This window comes from Odocoileus virginianus, chromosome 9 (assembly GCF_023699985.2).
Source record: "Odocoileus virginianus isolate 20LAN1187 ecotype Illinois chromosome 9, Ovbor_1.2, whole genome shotgun sequence".
NCBI lineage: Eukaryota > Metazoa > Chordata > Mammalia > Artiodactyla > Cervidae > Odocoileus > Odocoileus virginianus.
Genome location: NC_069682.1, coordinates 76,035,864 through 76,056,060, shown reverse-complemented (window position 1 = coordinate 76,056,060; position 20,197 = coordinate 76,035,864). Strand labels below are relative to the sequence as shown.

Below are 20,197 nucleotides of genomic sequence, written 5' to 3'. Positions count from 1 at the left end.
TGATGCTGGGAGGAATTGGGGCCAGGAGGAGAAGGGGACGACAAAGGAGATGGCTGGATGGCATCACTGACACAATGGACATAGGTTTTGGTGGACTCCGGGAGTTGGTGATGGACAGGGAAGCCTGGCATGCTGCAGTTCATGGGGTTGCAAAGAGTCGGACATGAGTGAGCGACTGAACTGGAACTGGAACAGGAGTAGTAAGAAACTAGCATATTAGGTTACGTTATCCTCACAATAGTTCTATGAGGTTGCCTATTCTCCCCCTTTCTGCAGAAAAAAAAAAAAATAGGACCACTGAAACTTAAGAACATTGTTCAAGAGCCCAAAGCAACGGAGTGGCAAAACCCACAGTCAGTTTCAAAACTCTGAAATCAAGTGCAGGATTCTCCTTGTTGTGTAGTTGCTAGGTTGTGTCCGACTTTGTGACGCCGTGGACTGCAGCACGCCAGGCTCCCCTGTCGATCACCATCTCCCGGAGTTTGCTCAGACTCATGTCCGTTGAGTCGGTGATGACATCCAACCATCTCCTTATGATTCCCAGTTACCTAGGGTCATTCAGCTCCTACTTAAATGATCCCAGAGACATAAATATGCTGACTTCCTGAGGCTGCTCCTCCAGCGGCTGAACTGGACTTGCTATTATGTCTTCTGCACACTGAGCCACCTTCTGCTGCACTCTGCAGTACTTAAGACACTCAGTTACTAGGGAAGCAGCCCAGTTGGACTAGTGGAAATAAAAAAGGGAGGGGATTTATAACAAGGGCACAAAGGAGTCCTGTGTCCAGGAAGGCAGTCAGGCTTTCGGAAGAAAGAATGCCGAGAAGCGGGAGCCCGTGGACTCGCCAGGTGGTCACTGGGTAAGACGCTGTTCCCAGTGCAGGGGGTCTGGGTCTGGGCCCTGCTCTGCGCCACAGCCCGTGGGATCGCAAAGAGTCAGACAGGACTGAGCAACTGGGCGTGCCCGCACACACTGGGAGCTAGATCCCACTTAACGCAGCTGCTGAGCCCAGGTGATCTAGAGCCTGTGCACCAAAACAAGACCCAGCACAGCCAAAGTCAGTGCTAAAGAAAAAAGTGAGGATGAGAGAATCCAGCCAGACAAGACCCTCCATCTTCCACCTCTGCCTCTCTGCATTCTACATTCTTTTCTTCTGTGATTGCTCTCTCCACTACTCTCTTATTATGGCGGCAAATGGCTGTCCCATGTTTACACATATCAGATGCTATCATACGGAGAAGCAGCCTGGCAGTCCATCCCCAAGGCAATTCCACATTCCCCAGAGCAAGGATGGATCGATCTGGCTTCTGGCAAGCATCCACGCCTTGTCGCATCAGCTGTCACAGGAAGGCAGGGTTGTGGACAAATGCGTCCTCCAGGGACTCACCTCACTTGAGATCGTGGACTAGGGGTACACACAGGAGTGATGGAGAAGCTGTTGTGAGCTGAACTGATACCCCAAGAGGTATCACATTTATCCCCCCCAAAGTTTGCCAAAAAACTATACAGATAGTAAGCCAGCTTCCTCCATGTGGAAGAACTTTGGGGCTTTCAAAAAGCTCCCTCTTGGGCTCCCCTGGTGGCTCAGTGGTAAAGAATCTGCCTGCCAATGCAGGAGACACAGGTTCAATCCCTGGTCTGGGAAGATCCCACATGCCTTGGCGCAACTAAGCCCATACTCTGCAACTACTGAGCCCGTGTGCCCTGGAACCCGTGCTCCACAAGAGAAGCCGCTGCAGGGAGAAGCCCACCCCCCACAGTGAAGAGCACCCCCTGATAACCACAGCTAGAGAAAAGCCTGAACCACAGCGGAGACCAGGCACAGCCATAAGTGAGCTAATAAACAAGCCCTGGGGCTTCCCAGGTGGTGCAGTGGCAAAGAGCCCACCCGCCGATGCAGGAGACCGGGTTCCCTCCCTGGGCCGGGAAGGGAGGCACCCTACTCCTATTCTTGCCTGGGAAATTCCAGGGACGGAAGAGCCTCTCGGGCTACAGTCCATGGGCCAACTGAGCACGCACACAAATAGAAATTATTGAAACAGAAAAAAAGGAGCTCCATCTTGCCTTGTGGTCGTCTCCTTCCCTGGGAAACATCCCTAGGTCCTTGGGTCGCCCCTCACTCTGACGGATGCCGCTGACTCATCAGCCTGACTTCCCCACCGCCCCTTCAGTCTGCACGACTTGCAGCGCCCCTGTCTCCGCGGCTCACCTCCCTGGTCCAGATGTGGGCTGCCTCGCTCCTTTAAACTGTGTTCTTCCTCTGCCTGCCTTGGAGCCTCGTACCTTCCCTGGACCCACCCTCTCCTGCCCCTGCTCACGCAGCCTACGATCATTTCCTTGGCAGCTGCATACATCTGGCTCAAATTGAGCTTGTGGCCAACTAGAAGCCCCAGATCTGCTTCCCAGGAGCTGCTGTCTGGCCACGTCTCCCCATTCCCAGACTTAAATAATTGATGCCAGAATCCACAGGAATCCCTGGTAAATGTTCTTATTTCTTCCATGGCTTCGTCTGGTGCTATGGAGGGTCATTGTGAATCCTGATCCTATTATATCAAGTTTTGGTCTCTTAGAAATTTCATCTGTATGCCTTAATTTTTCAGTCCTGAAGTGCAGTGATACCCAGAATAGACCAAAAATCAGTATTCCAAGGCACACCAATGGATACTTCCTAAGTTGCCATGCCTCTATTAATCAACATTAAATATACTAAAAATACACTTCAAGTATTTTATGGTTTTATATTCCTGGAACAGGAAGGGTGGCTGCACAAATTCCTCAAATGTTTTTGATGTTTCATTTTTATAAGGATAGAAAAGACCCAAGAATATGGAGAAAGCTCTGGAAACCTTTAATTTAGATGAATCTGAATAACTCTCACAGAGTCAACAGCACTAGGTTTATTGAACTTACTTCTCACATCAACCCTGACGTATTTGTATTCCAGTTTTATAGGTTTGTGACCAAATTACACAGAAGGCAGGTTTTTTTCTGAGATTTGAATAAAGGCTGTTGACAACCTAAGTGCTTAACCCAAACACAAGAGGTGAGCAAATTATATTCTGTAGACGATCAGACAGTACATATTTCAGAGTTCAGGGGCCATCTAGTTTCTGTCTTTGCAAAGGGAAGGCAGCAGCAGACTATATGTGAGTAATGGACATGGTCGTCCTCAAATGAAACTTCATAAAAGCAAGCAGGTGCACCCCACTTGGCTCACAGACTGAGGTTTGCCAACCCATCCTAGAATGTTCTTCCTTCCAAATCTGCATGGCAAAACCCTACCTAAGAATGCAGCTCAAATATGACCTTTAAGTTACAAAACTAGACATAAACTGAATTTTGTCCCTGGATCATCACTTGCCAATCCATCCTCAACCATCATGCCTTCTAGTTTTGTGGGTTAATATCTCTCACTGAAGAACTTGGTGTTACTGGCTGAATGGAGACCAGAGCCAGAGCCAGCAAGTTTGATGCCTTTCGTCTCCTCCAGGGCTTCCTGGTGGCTCAGCTGGTAAAGAACCCACCTGCAGTGCAGGAGACCTGGGTTTGATTCCTGCGTTGGGAAGATCTCCTGGCAAAGGGAATGGCTCCCACTCCAGTATTCTTGCTGGGGAAATCCCATGGACAGAGGAGCCTGGTGGGCTACAATTCTTGGGGTCACGAAGAGTCAGACATGACTGAGCGAGTAACCCTTTGAAGTTTTGCACTTTGATTCATCTCCTATTTAATACTGCCCTGAGTGTCAGGAATTCCTTGTGAGGCTTTGTTTTGATACCTTTTTGTGCAAATCCCTGAAATAAATTCATAATAATCTAATACACTCACACAAGTGCACGCACACACACACACACACACACACACACACACACACACACGCCTCCCCTTGCTCTGAGTCCTATCATATGATCTCAGTTTCCTGGTGGCCATGCCTTTTTCCTCTGACCAGGGCATTGTAGCATTCCATGATTCAGACTTGAGTGCAGTGCTGATTCTGAGTCCTGCGTGATCTCCTGCATGCATTTTTAAAAACAAATATTTATTGACTTATTTGGCTGTGTGCCTGCTAAGTTGCTTCAGTTGTATCCGACTCTTTGTGACCCTATGGACTGTAGCCCTCCAGGCTCCTCTGTCCATGGGATTCTCCAGGCAAGAAGACTGGAGTGGGTTGCCATGCCCTCCTCCAGGGGGTCTTCCTGACCCAGGGGTCAAACCCAAGTCTCTCGCCTCTCAGGCGCTGGCAGGTTCCTTACCACTGGCGCCCCCGGGAAGCCCCTGTTGGCTGCCTGAGGTCTCAGCTGCAGCACAGAGATCACTGCAGGGGTGGCGCGGGCTCAGGTGCCCTGAGGCACGCGGAATCTCAGTTCCCCCAGCCAAGTGTCAAGCCTAGGTTCCCTGCATTGCACGGAGGATTCTTAACCACTAGACCACCACGAAGTCTCTGCATGCATTAAAAAAAAAAAAAAGGAAAGGTACTACTGGAAGTTTGAATGCAGGCAAGGATAAAAGGCCCAGGGAGCAGAAGAGTGATGGGGCAGGATGAAGGAGCCACGGCCATCGTGGCGGCCAGAGGAGATGTCACGGACGACCTTGAAGAACCGGTGAGAGAGGTGGGACCAGAGTCCTGATGGGAACGTGACCAAGTTGGACAGAGCAAAGCAGGCATTTAATGCTGATTCAAAGGAGGCTCCCATTTCCAGAGACGCACCCTCCCAGGACAGGAAATTCACATCATAGCGACACTCACTGGGCATTCTGCAGGCAAACCTGTCCTATGAGCCTCTGGCTAGCTTAACTTTATGTTTCTCAGTGTTAACAGTTTTCAGGCAAACTGTCTGATGGGTCCCTTTAGCCTTTAGAAACACAGAAGACATAAACACAAAGACATGATAATTGGTTGGTTTTAATGACACAAGAAGACATAGGTAACAATAACAAAAGTCCTGGACTTTTCATCAGGTTTATTTGCATTTTTAATGCTTAAATAAGACTTGTTCATTTGTTGGGACTTCCCTGGTGGGCCAGTGGTTAGGACTTCGCCTTCCAGTGCAGGGGCTGCAGCTTGGGTTCCTGGTTGGGGAGTTAGGATCCCACATGCCTTGTGGCCAAAAAACTGAAACGTGGAACAGAGACAGGATTGTAACAAACTCAATAAAGACTTTTAAAAAAAGTAATCCACATAAGAAAAAAAAAGACGTTTGTCGTTGTTGTTACCTAATGGCCTTTAACAGAGCGCTTAACAAAACAGGAGCTGTCCTCAGACCCACAGTGCAGATCTCAGTTATGGAGTCAGGCCAGCTTCTTCAAACCTCACCTTCCACATCTGGAAAATGGGAATACGAGTGGAACTGACCTCACATACCACCAGGGGTCCTCCATTTCTCCAGTCTTGTGGCCACTCTAGATTTCCCCCCCCCCCCCAATGTAGCTGAAATTGACTGAACAGCAGGAGGAAATGAAGGTGTTTTCTGAAGCCCCTCCCCCATCTTGGCCATTGGAAAATTTTCACTAGAAATATGTGGTCTTCATTATCCTGCCTCCCACCACCCCACCCTCCCATCTTTGACCTCTTCTGTCTATATCTCCTCTAGGTTCTGGAAACTTCTGCCTACCTTGAAATTCCACCTTTTCCCCATTCCATTGTTCTAACTGATCCTCATCAATTTTTCATATCTATCCCTTAACCCTTCTGATAACCATACTTAGATAGCTGGACTCTTCTACTCAAAGAGACCATCGCAGTATCTATGAAAAGCCCTGTCCTTTTGACCCAGCAGTTCTATATAATCTGAAGGTTTATCTCTCTGGTAAGCTCAGGAAAATACTGCCCATTGAGACTATTCGTGTCAGCACTGTTTATAGCAGACAAGAAAGCAGCCATCCAAATATTCAGCAACCAAGAACCAGTCAAACAAACCTGCATGTGGTCATAAAGGAGGATCTTTTGCAGTTGTAAAAAAGAGGCAAGAAGCTCTCTTTGCACTAATGTGAAAAGACACCAAGATAAGTGAAATAAGATATCTAAGAAGATGTATGTTACACGAGAGTTTGCCTTGAGAAAGTAAACCATTGAACAAGAAAATGTTGGTGCGTGCCTCGCGTACAAAAGAAGACTCCGAGAGGACACCCAGGAAACTAACAGAAAGGGGCCAGAGCAGGTAGGAATGGGTCAGTGTGAGCAGGCATAGGACTCCTCGTGCCGTTCCTTTTATATGTTATCTTTTCAAACCATGTGAGTGCATTAATACTCAAAAGCTTGACTTGTTTAAAAAAAGCTATCAAGGTGTATAGGGCAACAATAATTTTCTAAGAGGATGTTGCTGCTTGATGTTAAAATGTTTTTGTTTCTCTGCACTGTGTAAAAAAATAGATGAAATTAGCTAAATAATGTGCTTGTAATGGTACCGCCTGCATAGAACGTAGTGAAAATTGAGGTTATTCAAGGTAGCATGTAGAAACGATCACTATGAAAAACACCTAGGTAGTGGTATCCTTATATTATCTGTATATTAATGTGGTGTAAAGAGATTGAATTTTGACTTCAGACCAACCTGGGTGGAAGCCAGCTCCAACGCCCGCTGCATCACCCTGAGCAGCTCAGGTCGGCCACAGACCCTCAGCAGCTGCGTGCAGTGGGGATCACTACACCATGAGTGAATAGTGTTCGTTTTTTCAACACGTAAACTCTTAACTCCTTACCAACAACGTGCCAGGCACTGTTTTAAGCTGAGACAAGACCTTAAAATCTAGACCAGAACTTCCCCATGAAGAGCATTTTTGCCTTTTAAAGAACACTGGCAACATCTGGAGGCATTTTTCTTCTTTTTTTTAAGTTTTTTTTAATTGGAGGATAACCGCTTTACAATATTGTGTTGGTTTCTGCCGTTCATCGGTGTGAGTCAGCGTAAGTTCAGTGCATTTCCTCTCTCTCGGGTCGTCCTCCCGCTCACTTCCATCCCCCTGCCGCCCAGGCCCTCCTAGGGCACTGAGCTGAGCTCCCTGTGTTACAGCCGCTTCCCTCTCGCTCACTGTTCCACACGCAGTCATGTACATATTTCACTGCTGCGCTCTCGGTTCAGCCCGCCCTCTCCCCCGGCGGCGTCCACAGGTCCATTCTCTGTGTCAGCATTGGAGATCTTTTTTGTTGTCACGACTCGGGGCGCAGAGGAAGATGCATGTGGTGGGTAGAGACCAGAGGTGCAGCCGAAGACCCTGCGATGCACGGACAGCCCGCAGCCCCAGACACAATGTTGTCTGGCCCCGCTGTCAGGAGTGCCGAGGCTGACCCCTCCTGCCCCACCCTGTCCTGGAAAAGAGAAAACAAAGTTAGAATAAACAAGTGAAAGGCAAGGCCTGATACCGCTCCGTGCCACGAAGTCAGTGAATCCAGGCATGGACAGAGTGGCCGGGATGGCTCTTGCCTGGGACAGAGGGGGCGTCAGGGCGGGCGCCTGTGTGCACCATGCTCACCCAGCCTGTCTGACTCTCTGCGACCCCGTGGACTGCAGCTAGCCAGGCTTCTCTGTCCGTGGGATTCTCCAGGCAAGAGCACTGGAGCGGATTGCCATTTCCTCCTCCAGGGGATCTTCCCAACTCCAGGAGCAAACTCACATCTCCTGCATCGCAGGCGGCTTCTTCACCACTGAGTCACCAGGGAAGCCACGGGCTCCTTGAGGACAGGACGCTTCCGCTGAATACCGACAGGAAGGAGCTGGGCACCCTAGTGTCTAGGAGACAAGCCCTGGAGGCCCGAGAGAGAGAGAGCAGAGAGAGAGAGAGAGAGAGAGAGAGAGAGAGAGCGCAAAGCTTTCAGGCCCAGCCACGCCTGGCTTGTTCAAGAAAGAGGAGGTTGCCAGAGTGTGGCTGCAATCCAGTGAGTGGAGGCACCTGGAGGTGATTCAGGGAGGAGCAGGGGCCAGACACCTGCTGAAAATTTTTTCTTATTCGAAGTATGGGAACCCAGTGGGAAGGTTTTACATAGGGAGCTGGCCTGGTCAACTGTGCATTTTAAAAAGCCATTCTGGCTGCTCTGTGAACAATCTGTTGAAGCAGGGCAAGAATGAAACAAGAAAAGCGGGTAGATGGCACTTCCTGCTGGTCCAGTGGGTAAGAATCCACCGGTCAACGCAGCGGACACGGGTTCGACCCCTAGTCAGGGAAGATCCCAGAAGCCTTGGGGCCGCTGAGCCCTGCACCACAGCTACTGAAGTCCGCATGTCCAGAGCCCATGCTCCGCAACAAGACCACCGCGATGACACGCATCGCAGCTGGAGAGCGGCCCCCTGCTCGCTGCAACGAGAGAAAGCCCAGGAGCAGCAGTGAAGACCCAGAGCAGCCTCAGAAATGAATAAATACAGAGGAAAAAAGCAGGCAGATGCACCATCCAAATAAAAAGGGGTGGGGAGTACCAGGGAAAGGATCTGTGATCCATTTGTGGAGATAAAAACCTGCTAGGACTCTGTGGAGAAGAGTATTAATTGAATAGCCCCAATCAAATGAGTCACCTGCAGAGCAGTCTATAAACAAAAGGAGCTTAAATCTTGCAATTTGAAAGTTGTAATTTAGTTAAGACCCAACTTGAGAAAGCACTTTAAGATTTTCAGCTTGCTCCAACTGCCCCAGCATGCTGATGGAGGGTGAGTTGGCAGTTTTGATGTTTGAAAGTTCTGGAGTGAAGAAAACAAAGATGAACACCGGGGAAAATAAGAAATCTAAAGGTGCAACAATAATTCCAATTTGGGGAAGGTTACGAGAGATAGTCGGTGTTCTCCGATTCTTCAATAGGAGGTTATCAGAAGACTCAGGAAATATTTCAGATTAAAAAAGAGGATTCTGAAATATACAGGTCTCTACTTCGGAGTCTGATGCACACATAAACAGTGGATTGTCAGCACGGTTGACGGTGGAAAAGCCACGTCAAACACGGCATTAGCTGGAGTCCATGTCAAGCCACTTACAAGTGGCTGTTTAAAGATTTTTAAACATAGGGGATATTGTTTATGAAACGTAATCTAATCACCCAAGCAAGAATGACATGAATTCCACGGCAACTGTGGAGATTAAAGAAGTGTTTTAAGGACAAACTCCACATGAATCCCTTATCTCCCATCCCTGCTGTAAATTTTGCTCACCAAATAAAAGCTTTCAGGAAAAATGTTGAGGGATAGAGACAATCCACTCTAGGGAGAGAGACTTTCAGAATCCCACTTTGAAAGTGGGATATAAACACCACTAACCCTGTGGGATTAAAAGGCATCATTAGGCTTTGTTCTGTTTTATATAAAGTCTAAAAATAAGAAGGTGGTAATATTAATAGCAGCTGCTGTTTACTACGTGTTCTATGTGCATCAGCTCTAATTCTCCAAAGAATCTGAGGTCTTCCCTTTGTAGATGAAGGAAGTGGGATCCAGAGAGGCTACCTGACTTGCCCAGAGACACACAGCTGTTGCAGGGTTTCCAGGCTTCTGACCTGGCGAGGCATTCTCCAAGTCATGCCCCTGTCACATCCTGAGCAAGCAGTCCAGTGTCTCTGGGCGTAGGGGATGGAAGAGAAGAGACACCACCTTCAGAGACTAGCAGCCCTTAATCAAGCACTCTCAGGGTGCTCATCTCTTCAGCTCAAGGTTTCACCTGAGAGTATCTCCTCTGATTCTAGTGATGAATCTAGGAACGTGGACTTCTGCTATTCCCATTCTGTAGCTGAGGGACCTAGGCTCATGTAGGTTCAGTAACTTCTCTTGCGGTCACCACCACTGATTGGTAACAGGATTTGAAACCCTCTGGAGGGAGGCACTTCGGGATCTACATGCTTAGCCAGTCCCCTGCATCGAAACAAATAGGAAAGGAAGCACAAGGAGGCAGGAGGTATGATGGAAGCGCGAACGCAGCTCAGATAGACCCTCATCTCCTCTGAAGTTCGTTACTTCTCGTTGTTTTTCAGTCGCTCAGTCATGTCCGACTCTTTGCGACCCCACAGACTGCAGCACGCCTGGCCTCCCTGTCCTTCACTATCTCCCAGAGCTTGCTCAAACTCATGTCCATTGAGTTGGTGATGCCATCCAACCATCTCATCCTCTGTTGTCCCCTTCTCCTCCTGCCCTCAATCTTTCCCAGCATCAGTGTCTTTTCCAGTGAGTGGGTGGGCTCTTTGAATCAAGTGGCCAAAATATCAGAGCTTCAGCTTTAACATGAGTCCTTCCAATGAATATTCAGGGTTGATTTCCTTTAGGATTGACTGGTTTGATCTCCTTGCTGTCCAAAAGATGCTCAAGAGTCTTCTCCAGCACCACAGTTCGAAAGCATTAATTCTTCGGCACTCAGCCTTCTTTATGGTCCAACTCTCACACCTGAACATGACTACCGGAAAAACCATAGCTTTGACGATACAGACCTTTTCATAGCAAATATTAAATGGTAATTATGTTAGCCTGTGAGGCTGTATTTGTTCAGTGTATGTCTCCATGTAATCAGCTGTAAGAAACTTGTCTTGCTTGACGTGTCAGACACAGTGCCTGTGAGAGCCCGGCACGTGGTCCGTGCTCCGACAGTATCCTCTGTTTCTCTTGATTTTTCGGTTTGAGTCATGGAAGTGGTCACTGGAGCGGGGAAGGGGATGTGCGGAGAGTCACAGAATGGGAGAGTCATTATCCTAACCCAGAAAGCAGGCGCGTTTGCTTCCTGCCTTCCAAAATCAGGTCTCACTCTTTCCCCCAGAACCTTAACTCTAGCTCCACGTTGATCCCCAGGTCAAGAATTATCCTCCACGTGTCCAATCAAAGAAGGGAAACTTTAAAAACTTCAAAATGGGCAGCTCTGGAGCTGGAAAACCAACCTGGAACATCATTAGGAGTATTTAGGGCAAAATTGTTGCTTTTCAAGTGAGCGACATCTCAGGAGTGTCATTCCCTCTATCTGTGCCTAGGATGTGGTTCTCTCTGGCTGGGGTGGAATGCGTCCCGTTGGATATTCTAGTTCTTACTGATCCAGCTTTACTCTGTTTCCTACATCTTGACAGCACAGAAATTACTTGCGTGGAAAGTGACTTTGTAGTAGGTAAAGTCGACAGATTGCGAGAGCTGGCCCCAGGGATCCTGCTTGGCCATGGGAGACAGTGGGTGTGTGTGAGTTGCTCCGTCATGTCTGACTCTTTGCAACCCCACGGACTGTAGCCCACCAGGCTCCTCTGTCCAAGGAGTTCTCCAGGCAACGATACTGGAGCGGGTTGCCATGACTCCTGCAGGGAATCTTCCCGACCCAGGGATCCAGCCTGGGTCTCCCACATTGCAGGCAGATTCTTTACTGACTGAGCCGCGAGGGAAGAGTAGGGAGTAAGAAGCAGATTCGGGGCTCAGAGGCTTGCTGCGTCCTAGCCAGCTGCCCACCTGGAAGGTTCGTCCTTCATCTGCCACATTGAAGAAAGAAGTGCAGGTGAGGCCAGCCCGTAGGGCTGCACTTGTCTTGGGAGGATCAGAGCCTTGGCTTTTCAAGTCAATGCACCCAGCTTACGCCACTTTACAACCTGGGCTTCCTACTTCTCCAGGGCTTGTCTATGTGAGATTATTAGTAGGACCTCCTTAGAGTTTTGGAGCCAAGATTAAGTGAGATAGACTATAAATCATTTAGTACAATGGTTAGGGGAAAAAGTGCTTGATAAATGATTGCTATTATTAATGTTATTAACAATCCTTCATTTATAAAAAAAGAGGTCTCCATTCTTTACACGAAACAGAAATCTTCCCTTTCCTCTCATTTTTTTTCTTCCTCAAAAGGAAACAGAAATTTGCGGCCAGGACAAAAATGATAACACTGCTCTAAGTTGGCGCAATAGTTTACTTTTTTAGGTCACCATGTTTATACTGGGACGATGCTGGTCAATCTGTTACTACTAAAGCAAAAGGAAGTGTAGCCCAGACCAATAGTGGCATCCTTGATTTTCATGTTTTACAGGCATTTTACCCCTTATCTCTGCCCATCCTTCTAGTGATCATATGTATTTTTCAGGTATGTTTTTCCTGCACAAATCCCATCTACCCCACTTTTTGTAAGCGTGAAGATTAAGTGGACAAAGACAAATTCAATTAAGCTGCAGGCTTCAGTGGCCAGGAGCTATTTTTCTTGGAGAAGGAACGTCTCAGGGGTGGAGACGTGTGTGCACCGCACTCCTGAATGAAAAGGAGGCAGAACTTGAGTATAAATCACTCGACAAACTGAACCCTCCTCTATTAATCTTTTATTCAGAAGCAGACACTGTTTTAAGGGGAAATTAAAGGCAATCAATAAGCAGGCTTGCCTGGGCGGCTTCTGAGCTTGAGATGCAAATATTATTCCAAATTCTGGATTCCAGAGAGATCTCTCCATTGATATGTTAATAACCTCCTCGTGTTTCTGTGACCTCAGATCCTGGCAGGGCGTGAAGCTATACTTACAGGAAACAAAAGGAAAGCACTCGTAGGATAAACATTTGCTATAAGTGGACTTTGACTGTAAACCCCAACTTGCCATGTGCTAAGGGAAGGCTGGAATTCTCCGTGAGCCCCACACTGATACGCTGAATGTTTGATGTGTTTAACATGTTTAAAGAGCTGCCATGACTGATTCTCTCTGGTGTCACCTGACATTTCAGCTTCACGATCACGGTACACGAGACAGCAAATGTTTTGGGGTTGTCATCCCTAAATGAGGCAACCTTTAGCAACTGGAAATACAGCCCATGAGGCTGCAAAGAATCAGACACGACTTAGCGACCGAACAACAACCAATCCAAAGTGATTGCAGCCAAATGTTGGTCACCTATGTGTAAATTCAGAAAGTCAAAAACAAATTCAGAGAAGATTTATTTAGCACCTGTTGTGGGCAAGATATGGTTCTAGGGTACTGGGGAGAGACAAACGTGTTTGAGATGCAGCTTATATGTTTAGGGGCAGATGGGCAACAAACAGTTTAGAAAGTAAAGGTCAGTGAGGTTGCGGTGCGCGCCTAGAGGAACGAAGCCAGTGGAAAGGGGGAAGGCCCCGAGGAAGGGCGCTGGCTTGCGTTTGACAGCTAGGAAGTCGCCCACTGTGGAGGAGTCACGGCGGTTCAGTGGTGAAGGCTCCATCCTCCCAACACAGGGGGCACCGTTTTGACCCCTGGTCAGGGAACTAAGATTCCCACGTGCTGTGTGGTGTGACCAGAAATTAGAAAGAAAGCTGTCCATCACAGCGAGAGTGTGGCGGGTGAGGTGCGGCTCACCTCCGAGCAGGGCTCAGGTCACACACCTTCAGGCGCCCAGTCGTGCCCGACTCTGGGGCCCCGTGGGCTGCGGCACTCCAGGCTTCCCTGCCCTTCACTGTCACTCAGAGTTTGCTCAAGCTCATGTCCATTGCTGGGCCTTGGAGCTAATAGCACTTTATGAAAAATTAAATGTGATATTCAAAAAAATTATTTCTTCCTGTCTACTGACAGGATACACATCTAATTTTATTAAAGTATAGTTGATTTACCATGCTGTGTTAATTTCTGCTGTACAGTAAAGTGATTCAGCTCTGCATACATAAATTCCATTATGGTTTATCAAAGGACGTGTGTGTGTGTGTGTGTGTGTGTGTGTACACGTTCAGTCATGTCCAGCTCTTTGCGACCTCGTGGACCGCCAGGCTCCTCTGCCCCTGAAATTTCCCAGGCAAGAATTCTGGAGCAGGATGCTGTTTCCTCCTCCGGGGATCTTCCTGACCCAGGGATCAAACCTGTGTGCTTTGTGTCTCCTGCACTGGCAGGTGGTTTCTTTACCACTGGGCCCAGAATTGTACCTAGCTAATCTTTAACCCTGGATGTACAAATAGAATCTCAAAGGCTGACCAAGCATATGTTTCTAAAGGATTTGGGTTTACTCATCTTACTAATTTACTATTTTTTTAAAATTGCTGTACATTTTTATTATGTTGGTGAACTATGACTTCATGTTAGTGTTGCTAACATCGTTAGTATATACAAGTTGTTGTACCATGAGTCATTTTCATTTCAGACAACACTTACTGTATTCTTAGAGAGATATCAGTTTTAGAACTACATACATTAGCTTCACTATCTGTTCATCAAAGTAGAGGTTTCTATCTAATTTGCTTTTCCAGATCTAAACTCAAATAGAGACCAACCTAATATACCATATTTCTCTTTTATCTTTTACATGAAGGGAGTTTATAATATTTCCCAAGAGTAACTTTTCAAGTGAAGTAATCACCTCTAATGTGAGGCTAAATCTTTCATAAAAGTCAGTTTTCCAGCCAAAGCCTATTTTCTTTTAAAAATTTTCTGTACACCAGCGTGTGGTTGGTGTGCTGGCCAGCCTCTGAGATGGTGTCTCCTGTCCCCATTCTTCTGAAATTCCCTCCCGCTTGTATCAGGATTGGTCCATGTGACCGTAGAACACACAGAAGTGACAGAACGTCGCTGCCCTGACTAGGTTCTCGAGAAACTGCAGCAAATCCCAGAGCTCAGGCGTCTCCAAGGTTCCTGCGGCCTTTTTGAATTGGGGATATTTCCGCGGATTTCCTGAATGGCAAGTGAGAGCAGAAAATAACTGATCCTAATAAAAAATCTTAGGAAGTACCTTAAGATTCCTGGATTATCCCAAGGCGAGACATCCTGAAGTGGAGAGAGACAGAGCCTCTCTCTGCTGTGTTTAGGGAAGACTTCAGAGTTCTGAATGGTAGCAGACAGCAGAGTCATTGAGAGAGCCAACTGCTAAGCTCTTTGCCTGCTCGTCCCCCTCCTGGCTGGTTACTCTTTAAACGGCAGGCTCCTTACCTATAGCCTGGGAATGAAATAAATACCTGTTTCATCAGTTCATCATTCAGCATATGAGCCAACTTGTGGGAAGAGCTTAGCTCTGTGTTCGGCACATGGCATATGCCATACATATTTTTGCAAATATTAAGAGGCCACGATGAGTGAGTGTTTCAGGCACTGTGCCAAGTGAGGCATCGTGATCGCTCCCGTTCACAGATGAACAAACTGAGGCTTGGGCAAGTGAAGCAGCTTGGCCACTAGCACATGTTTCATGAGGACTGGAGCTGAGATCCAAGCCCCTGGGTTTCCCATCTAGGAGCCTTTGCTCTGAACACCTGTGTGAGAGTTAGGCCCAGAGATACTTTGATATATAGATTCACACATAGAAACAGTGGTTTTCGAGCATATTTTATCAAACTTCTGTAGTGATGTGTAGGAGTGTGTGTTCTGATCTGTTTCGGTTTTGCTGTGGACACAGTTCCTCACCCCGCTTCCTTCCCCCTCTCTCTCTGTCCCTTCCTTCCTTCCTTTTCATCCTTCCTCCAGCCTCTCTTCCTCCCTTCCCCCAGCAGTAAGGCTATACGTGTGGCTTCGGTCTGTGTGACCCCATAGACTGTAGCCCTCCAGGCTCCTCTGTCTGTGGGCTTCTCCAGGCAAGAAGACTGGAGGGGGTGGCCATGCCCTCCTCCAGGGGGTCTTCCCGCCCCAGGGATGGAACCTGCACTGGCTGGCGGGCTCTTTACCACTAGTGCCGCCTGAGAACCCCAATAGGGGTATGTAATTTAGTTAAAGGTTTTTAAAAAACAGGTTTTATTGTTTATTTTATATTTTAGCTGCTTTACAACGCTGTACTAGTTTCTGCCATACAGAATCAGCCATCTGCATACACATATACCTTCCCTCTTGAGCCTCCCTCCCACCCGCCCCTTTTTTAATATTTTTCTTATTTATTTACTTGGCTGCCCTAGGTCTTAGTTGCTGCAATTGGGATCAAAGATCCCACTTTGTTTCGGCATGTGGGATCTTAGTTTCCCACCCGGGGATGGAGCCTGTGGTCCCTGTGTCGGGAGCATGGAGCCTCAGTCACTGGACCAGCAGGGACGTCCCCTAAAAACAGTAAATTTGAAACGTTCTGTGCACTTTGCCAGGGCCACAGGCTGCGGGCTGGAAAGGGACGATGGAAGAAGCAGCATGGAGAAAGGCATGTCGAGGTCACGCTCACATAAGGTTCTGGACTCTCTGCTTTACGTGGGTTCACCCTACTATGAACCAGGGTATCGATGATCCTCAGGACAGCCCTGGGAAGTGGATGCCACTGTTATACCCATTTTGCAGATAAGGAGGTTGAGGCCAGGAAGGTGATGTCACACATCACGGAACAGAGGATTTGGGAGTTCTCGCTGAGGTTGGCCGACCCCTTACTCCCTCCTGACGAGCGTTCTGTGAAGCCTCCGAGTGTCGCCCCCCCAAGAGCAGCTGCAGCAGGCTTGCCTTGCCCTTCACGGGATCTGTCTGTGGCGAGGCGCTTTAAGAAACAGGGCTGCCAGCAGGTTTCGATTGTTCTGCTCAGACTATTACTCCATCCCAGGTGGGGCCAGTGCAGGTATTTCTGACCAAAGTATCTGGTCATTGGCTAGGCTATTTATTTTCCCTTAACTCAGACCTTTCATTTCCCCACCCAAGCCATAGGTCTGTAAAGAGTCCCCACCGTGGAGGCATACACAAATGACAGAAATGTCCTGATGCACTAGAAATGGATTGCATAAAGCCCACCTCCTTTTTTTCTGATTTTCAGTCCGGTGCCCACTTTTAAACATCATGTAAATCATAGGAAGATAACCTAATCTTCAAGTTTTATTTTTAAACCACAACCAAGGAAACACTGCGTGAGTTTTTGTGAGTATGGTTACTCACTCAGATGGTTACAGGTTCACTGGCGTTGACCATGGGTCACCAGGTCCTGACTATAAGCCAGGTCAGACCACCGATCATTCAAGCGACTCGGTTATGCTCAGAGACTTACTGTGGAAGGACGGACTCGAAAATGCTCCAAGGTTTTCAGCCCCGAGGGCTGCTGTGAAACAGGTTTCCTGCATACCCCGAGCTCCGACAAATGCCAGTCACCACAGGCCCCCACAGAGCCCCCAGCAAGATGACCCATTAAGGAACTTCCTGTTTTGGAGAGCGGCTGGGTTGAAAACCCATCAGGATCTGCCCCCTCCGCCCAGCCTGCGCGTGCCTCCGTGGCTCCCCGCTAACCAGCTTTGCCCAGCGCACGCCCTGGGCACGCGTGCGGCCCTCTGGCTCCTCAGGGCGCTTGCCCGCCGACCCACCAGTCACACTCCTCGCCCCCCAGGCCACTGCCCCCCTCGTGGTGCTTGTCACTTCCTGCCACCGTCCCATCTACTTGTTAATCTGCTGTCTTAAAGATGAGACTGAGGGACTTCCCTGGTGGTCCAGTGGTTAAAGAATCCAGCTGCCAATGCAGGGGACATGCGTTAGATCCCTGACCCGGGACGACGCCACATGCCAGCTGGCAACCAGGCCCGTGGCCACAACCATGGAGCCCGTGCTCCAAGGCCACCCAGCCCCCATGTGCAGCTCCCGAAGTCGTTGCGTCCTCAGGCCCGTGCTCTGCCCGAGAGGCCACAGCAGTGAGGCCTGCGCACTGCAACGGAGAGTGGGCCCCGCCTGCCGCAAGGACCCAGAGCAGCCAAAAATACAATTACCTAATTCATTTAGAAAATAATCAGACTTGGGCCAGTCATATGGTTATAAGACTCTAAATCCATATGATTGACCTCCAAATCCCACTGACCATGCAGCTGGCTTTCAAAAAGATACTTAACCTTTCGGTTTCTTAGATTCCCCATTTGTAAAATTTTGCTGTCACGTTCAACTCTTTGCGACCCCATCGACTGTAGCCCACCAGGCTCCTCTGTCCTCCACTATCTCTGGAGTTTGCTCAGATTCATGACCACCCAGCATGTAATAAGTACTCTGTCAAGATTCTTCGTGTGTTAATACAGTTCTTTTACTCATTGTAGTTATTATAAATATAACAGGCAATCTAGTCAACTCTGCATTGATTTATAAGTTCATTCACTTGTTACTTCGTGTTTTACTACCTCCCCTAGTAGAAAAGGAGACGGAAATGGCAGCCCACTCCAGTGTTCTTGCCTGGAGAATCCCATGGACGGAGGAGCCTGGGAGGCTGCAGTCCGTGGGGTCGCAAAGAGTCGGACACGACTGAGCGACTTCACTTTCACTAGGAGAAAAGAAGTAACCTGAGAGGGGGGACTCTTGAGCACAATACCAGGCATACAGTAGGCGCCCCATAATTTGTTGAATGAATGAGTGAATGAATGTTGAATGAATGAATGAGTCAAATCAGCAAGGGATGGAGAAATTCAACTAGAAAGCCTTTACAGAATGCAGACAGAAAGTCCTGGAGAGTGGATCTCAGTGGGCTATCCCGAAGGGCAGAGGAAGCCGCTCGCCCCCTCGCGAGGAGCAGCCGGGCGGCTGCGCAGCGAGCCCCGGCCGGCCCGGGTCCTCGTCCAGAAGGCCTCGCTCGCCGGGGAGCCCAGGGGAAGTTGGCTTCCTTGCCTGCTCCCCGGGGACTCAGAAAGTAATAACCCAAGTCCTTTCATTTCTGAGCCTGGGTTTATTTGGGTTGGAAGAGAACTCTGAAAACAAACTTAAAACGTGAAATGTAAGACTTCAAGGGGAAACTAAAAATAGCTGAGTGGGATTCTTCTTTCACCCCCTCGCCATCAGCAGTATTTATCCTGGTCGGCTTAGGAGGCACGGAGGAGGAGAGCCGCTGCTCTTCAAAGGAACGCGGGCGGACCTGCGGCGGCAGATGGCCCGGGACAGTGCTCTGGCAAACAGCATCTTTAAAAACATCTGCGCACGCAGAACGCTCTCCTTTTCTTCCTGACCTGGGCGGACGGCAGTTTCTCTACGTTTGTTTAGCTTTGCCCTTATCGCCACTCCCCACGTTCTTTCTGATGAAATAGTTCAAGACTCATTTCGAAGCTCTCACCTGGGGAAGAGTGAAGACACCAGCTCCTGGGCTCAGAGCAACTGCCTTCAATATCGCCTCGTGGTCTCAGGCAGCATCTGGACCCGGCGGCTGACAAGCAGGAGCCCCTGGGAACCTTCCGTTCGCGTGCTAGACACGAAGGAGGGTGGAGCCGAGGGAGGGGCCGGCAGGGGAAGGGGCTCCGAGCTGGGGTTCGGGGGCGTTTGGAGAAGACTTTCCGGAGAGGCGATGTGGGAGTAGAGACAGAAGAAAGTGTTGGTGAATGGCTGTCCACAGACTCTTTGGGAGAAAAGCAGTCCAGGCAGAGGGAGCGGCAGAAGTGAGGTGGCCCGGAGGCAGGAGAGCCCGTGTCCTGGTGAAAGAGCAGCCACGAATGAGGAGGACGAGCAACCGAGACTGCATCTGCAGTCGCCCCAGGGCCTTCCCTGCTGGCTCAGAATCCGCGTGCTCCTCAGGGGACGCAGGTTCGATCCCTGGGTCTGGAAGATCCCCTGGAGAAGGGAATGGCTACCCACTCCAGTGTTCCTGCCTGGGAAATCCCATGGACAGGGGAGCCTGGAGCCTACAGTCCATGGGGTCGCAAAGAGTCGGACACAACTGAACAGCAACAGCAAGCATCACCAGGGCAAGGATGATGACTGTAATGTCTCTTCACCACCAGCCTTGAGCAAGGGTCTTAACTTCACTGCACCCTGGCTTTCTCAGGTCTCCAGTGGGAATAAGAATAACAACCACCTTACAGAGTTGATGTGAGCATTAAATGAAACAATATGTGCAAAGCACCTAAAGCAGTGTCTGATATATAGCTATAAGTGAGCTCTTACTATTATTTATGATTAGCTTTATTATTGTTGCTAATTTTACATCACTTTTGTACATGCTTGAAAACTATTACTTGCTCCTCATCACCACTAAATTCCTGACTTCCATGTTTTGTACTTGAACAAAGTTAATTTCGGGCTTCCCAGGTGACTCAGTGGTAAAGAATCTGCCTGCCAGTGCAAGAGATTCCTAGGTTCGGTTTCTAGGTCAGAAAGATGCCCTGGAGGAGGAAATGGCAACCCACTCCAGTGTTCCCGCCTGGGGAATCTCATGGACAGAGGAGCCTGGTAGGCTATAAAAGTCAGACAAGACTTAGTGGCTAAACAACAATCAGGTTAGTTTTATCTTTCCTTGAGCAAAACCCAAATGATCACCCACTTAGACATCGAGTCTAAGTGGATCGAGACATTTGAGTTTCTGCTGCCGTGAAAAAGGACTCAAGTTTGGGATCAAAGGCTGCCTTCGAGACAATTTAGTCTAAAAGTTAAGCTGGGGAATAAGAGTCAGCCCATTCTTTTGTTTCCTGCTCTGTCATTGACCTGCTGTGTCATAGCTGTTTTCCA

General features: G+C 48.6%; 1 long non-coding RNA gene across 1 annotated transcript; it reads right to left on the bottom strand.

Annotated features, from left to right (window-relative positions):
• Positions 1–6,811: 6,811 nt before the first annotated feature.
• LOC139036808 (uncharacterized) lies at positions 6,812–18,925 on the bottom strand. Its single transcript, XR_011489673.1, has 2 exons — positions 18,813–18,925; positions 6,812–7,304 (listed from the first exon to the last, which is right to left on the bottom strand). It is a non-coding gene; the product is annotated as an uncharacterized lncRNA (long non-coding RNA).
• Positions 18,926–20,197: the final 1,272 nt, after the last annotated feature.